The sequence below is a fragment of the Coenobita brevimanus genome, chromosome 55 (assembly GCF_032717465.1).
Source record: "Coenobita brevimanus isolate Jiangsu-jjx chromosome 55, ASM3271746v2, whole genome shotgun sequence".
Taxonomy (NCBI): domain Eukaryota; kingdom Metazoa; phylum Arthropoda; class Malacostraca; order Decapoda; family Coenobitidae; genus Coenobita; species Coenobita brevimanus.
Window position 1 is genome coordinate 43,267,866 of NC_137008.1, and position 5,652 is coordinate 43,273,517.

Genomic DNA, 5,652 nt, shown 5'->3' on the forward strand with positions numbered 1-5,652 from the left:
GCAAGACAAGATTTGGAAGGTAAAAACCTATTTATATCTACTTCTAACATCACACAAGAAAAGTTAAAGCATCCCGTGGCAGCAGGACAAGATTTGAAAGGTAAAAATTCATTTATATCAAGTTCTAACAACATACAATTAAAGTTAAGAGTTTGAATAATTATTTAAACATGCATTTCTACAAACTCACATGCAGTGTACAAAATCAGCAATATTTCATAATGGACATGTATTTACAATATATTTGTACTGATGACGGAAGGCCCCGGAAGACCTGTGGTGGCCTGCGGTTAATGATGATGGCCTGCGGTGGTCCCATGGTAGAAGATTTACCGTAGATCAACGTAGAAAATATCAAACATGTTTGACATTTGTAAGGTTGACGATGAATGATCACGGATGCCTACGGATGGCTACAGATACCCCCGGCACCTCTCCCAGTGGATCCAGGAAGACCCCGGTATACCTTACCGATGTCATCCGTAGCGATTGCCGTGTATGTGTGAAAGGGGGTTAACAAAAATTAATTATATTCGTGCATAGAAAATCGTACCAGTCATAATTTCTTCCTTCAGCACGATGTCGTTGATTTACAGTATATTCTTTCTATCCCTAGATGACTTTGGAAGTACGAGAAAGGCAATTCCTACTATCGCAGGCCACTTACCTTGCTGAGGGTTGATGTAAGGGACTAAGGTATCCTGTGAGTCAAGAGCTGCTTCTTACCTGTGTGTGTGTGTGTGTGTGTGTGTATTCGTTCTCATGAAGTGTCTTTCCATTAGATTTCTCGTGAGACCTAAAACAGGATTGCACGGTTCTTCTTCTCCTCCTCCTCCTCCTCCTCCTCCTCCTCATCATCATCATCATCATCATCATCATCATCATCATCATCATCATCAATCAATCAATCAATCAGTCAATCAGTCATCATCATCATCATCATCATCATCATCATCATCTTCATCATCATCATCATCATCATCAATGTCATTATCATTATCATCGCATCCGCGCTCGCAAAGCGAGAGAGGGTATTATAATGTGATCGACTAGTGTGTGTGTGTGTGTGTGTGTGTGTGTGTGTGTGTGTGTGTGTGTGTGTGTGTGTGTGTGTGTGTGTGTGTGTGACAAAGTAACTTGAACAGCTTTGATCCGAGTTCAACCTAATTTGGTGGAAGGGTTGAACGTGTAAAATAGTTAACCTAATGCTTTTGAGGACAACAGGTCCAAGGTCAAGGTCACGTGGCAACTATCTTCAACATATATTATCTGATTTTAATGGGGCGCTCACCATCCACTCACTCGATGTAGTGCTGCTTTGGGTGTCTGCCCTTTCCTTTCTTCCTTCCTTCCTCTGCTGCCTTTATTTCCTTCATTCTTTCCTCTTCCTTCTGCCTACAGGTGACTTTACACTCCCTTCTGTCTTTCTTTCCTTCATTCTTTCCTCTTCCTTCTGCCTATGGGTGACTCTACACTGAGTGACAAGCCAAATGGTTTCCTGTACATCAGAAAACCATTTACTACGCTGGGTGGTAACCTTATAACCAACTTATGGCACCTGGTGGTTTAGTGGGTAATTAAGGCGTTCCAGTCAGATCGAGCCTTTGTAGGTTTATGTCCGATGTGTGGTTGGGGTTTATTGCTAATGAAAGCCCACTCAGGGATGAGTGACTTTGGTCACTCTCATCTTAAACGTCAAGACCAATTTGCCAATCCCGGGCTCCTATGATTGTCATAGGGCAACATAGGATTGGATGATGGATGGATGGATCTGATTTGGAGCAGACTTTGCGGAGGGGTTGAAGATAAGGCAAGAATAAAAAAAATCGATTTTGTGTGAAATTCTCAGGGGTCATGGTCAAAACGAAAGGTCCGATGTCAGAGTCACAGGGTAAGGTCAGTTACGAGTATACCGTAGTTTAAATCTTTTTTTTTTTTTTTTTTTTTCATGGAAAGATTAAGCATCAGACAAGAAGAAAGGGATTAAATTTTGGGAACAACCATTCAGAGGTCAAGGCCACAGGGCGAGGTGAAATTTCAAGCGTCGTGTCTTTTTTTTTTTTTTTTTTTTCTGGTTTAGATCGAACTTGGTGGATGAGTTGAGGATTATCTTAGACGTTGAGTGATTATTTTTGAAGACAATAGATCATGGGTGATGGTCACATGGCAAAGGCATCTTACGGATTTTATCCAACGGAGGTTAAACCTTATGGAAGGCTTCAGGTTGAAACAAGGAGACTGATAGGCTACTCTATTTTGCATACAGTCACAACAGTTTTGAAATCACATGGATAGGTCAACTTTCTGAATCACCGGGCAGTCATCTCAAACACTTCTTATCTGATCTGAATCAAAATTTCGTGGAAGGATTAATGGTAAGGCAAGAATGAAGTAATTTATATTTTAAGAGAAATCTGTCGAAGGTCAGCATCATATGACAAAGACAAATATTCTGCCTTCAGACCACTTGATGGGAGCGGGTTTTGCATTCTTAGCGCTCTACTTGCTGTGATGATCATTACTATGCTTGTCATCATCATCATCTTCATCCTTATTAGTATCATTATCAATGTAGTTACCATTATCACTATCATTATCATTATCTAGTCCAGTGGTTCTAAAGCTTTTTGGTCCGCAACTCTCCAAATATTGTTGGCAAGACTCGCGACGCCCCATCTCTCTCTCTCTCTCTCTCACACACACACACACACACACACACACACACACACACACACACACACACACACACACACTTTCAGGCCTACTGTCTCTGGTTGTAGCTATAAGATGGTAGAATATCCTCTGTTCTCTTACACAAGTGTACAAATACGTTTGCCATGAATAACTTAACCTGCATTAGTGAGATGAATGGGCCTGTATTTTGTAGCATAATAACTGCATCCTCGATATGATGCTAGAGATAGCAACTCAGAGCTCATCCTCCACACCAAGCCGTGATTACTTGTTTTGAATATATGTCAGTGAAAAAAGAAAAAGTGGTTTCACATAAAAGGTCGATCCAAAAGGAACTTGTACATTCAGTGTGGCCTTGGATAATCCAGAATATTTCCCTGTGACTGAAATCCAGAATTCGTCCAGTGTTGTTGTTACAAACTTTGTCCATGAAGTCCTATCACTGGACTGCTCCAGCTGTGTGTCCTCCAGGTCTGATGAGAGTTGATCCACAGTAACAGTGAAAGGTTGTCGTATCCAGTCATATTTTAACGCATTTGTCTCTTTCAGGAAACTGTTCTTGTAGTGGTCCAGAAGGCCGCGAAGGTTAGCCTCACTCAGTCTGTTCCCCTACATGAATTGTATCAGTTTGGAAAACACTTCCACACTACCCTCCTCAATTTGCATGGCCCATTGATCCAGCTTCCTTGTGAATACTTCGCTCTTATTAGACATAAAAAAGATGTTTGTGTTTGGTCCTTGTAGTGATAATGTCAGCATATTAAGTTTTCCGCATATGCAAGACAAATAGATCAGATTTGATAGCCAGTCAGGGTCAGTCAAACGGTCAGCGAGTTGGGATCCAAAATTGAGTAGGTACATTCGCCAAAATCGATTAGGTATATACGCACCTCATCTTGCAACTCATGCCGGCGGGTGAGGACTTTCCCACGGGAAAGCCACCTAACCTCGGTATGGAACAGAAGGGCTTCATGATTAAAAGGCATCTCCTTGCAAAGTGTTGCAAACAGCCTAGTGTTCATGGGACGTGATTTGATATAATTTACACTGTTTAACTCTGGAACGAGGGTTAACCATCAAGATTATCCCTGTAAATAAGACAGTGCTTAAACTTTATGTGAGGTGTCACTTCTAAGATTTTTGCAGTTAGTTCTTTCCTTTTACCTACCGTAGCATTGCCCCAGCACCATTTGTATACACACCAACACATTTGTCCCAAGACATGTCCTTCTCTTGTATTTTGGTGTCCAGCTTCATGAAAATACTTACAGTGCAAGTTCCTGCCAGTGCAGTGGAAAAAAAAAAAAATAACATGTCTTCCTGAAGCTTTCAATCAAAATTGTGCTTGATGAATACAAGCAACTGTGAAGAATTTGATATAGCTGTTGATTCGTCCTGCAGCAAAGTATATTTACCATCTTTCATCCCGTCGGTCAGCTGTCAATTGAGATAAGGGGACAGTTTCAAGCTCATGTGCCATTTTATCACTATGCATATTCCTACTCAGCCACTCCGACGGTTTTGATGAGGTTTCCCCAGTTGTATGAGGCATTTTTGACTGCAGTTAAGTAGGCTACTCTGTTTGATGCTATTTGATCTTTGGTAGGGACTGTGGTTTGCTGAGACAACACTTGTTTTTGGCCCTGCAGCTGTTCTTCCTTCCAGCAGTAAAGTTTATTGGTTTATCAGCACAAGAGAATTGCTTGGTTTGAAGATGCCTTTTCAGTTTCACTGGCTTTAAGCTATCGTGTGCAACTCTTTCTGAGCATAAAATGCACTGGGGGTGATGCATCTCGTTAATGACACAAAATGTGAATCCGTAATGTATAAATTCCTTCTGGTACTTCCGACGTTTGGTTGGAGAGACTGGAGGGCTTCACCCATGCATTGGTCAATGTCCTGTATTTTCACTGGAAGTAGATGGCATTTTTGAAGGAATGTAGTCATTTGTTTCAGATACGTTTTTGTTATCTATTTTCTTATCTTTGTTCATAGGTGCATGGATTACCTTCAGCTACATCAAAATGTCTATGTCAAATACTAGACATGCAGTTAACAGTTTGGATCCTGTTAATCAGACAACAGTTTTTCCCAGACATCAAACCTCATGTGCTACATGCGCTGCGTTGCCGTGGACAGATGCCAAATGACTCCAGATCGGTACCAAAAATCTATGTCTGATACTACAGTAGACATACAGTTAAAAGTATTGTTGAGAAGTAGGATTTGCTAGTTAGGTTGTGCTGGAGTATTCCCGGCGATTTTCGATTTTTTTCGCTACATGTCAGAGTTGCCAGTTAGCCTGCTATTTGTGAGTGGAGGTATTTTGTATGTTGTACATTAATTTTTGTGCTCTTTTTCACTGTAATGTTTTATATAGGCGATTGTTTGTTAAATCATGTAATTTTATTTAAGTTTGTATGATAAATAATTTAGTGTTACGCAGTGTAAGAAAACTCAGGATATAATGGATGTCCCAGAGTTGGCAACTGTTGCTTCCACCGAGAATGTAGTAGATAATTCTAGAATACAGGAAGCTTATATAAGTATGTGGAAGGGACTGGAGGTTTGTCAGTTCAGTTTGAGTTTAGTTCAATGTCAGTGCAATTAGCGAAGATTGTATAGCCCCAGTACTTGTGAAAACAGTGAAGTGAAGTTGGCAAGCATTAATTGTTATTATTTGTATAGTCCCAGTACTTGTGAAAACAGTGAAGTTGGCAAGCATTAAGTGTTATTTTTTAGATAATAAATACAGGAAAATTAAGAAGCCGGTGTTTATTTACAACGCCTGAGCTGATCTCGCTGTTGTACAACGAAAGGCAGACCTTAAGAAGAACAACTCATTGGGCAACGTCCTTCCTACATTGAACTACTGTTTTTGATGCCCGTGGCGGTGTTGGATCGGTATATAACAGCTTGGATCTTTATAATCAGACACCAATTTTTCTCAAGCATCAA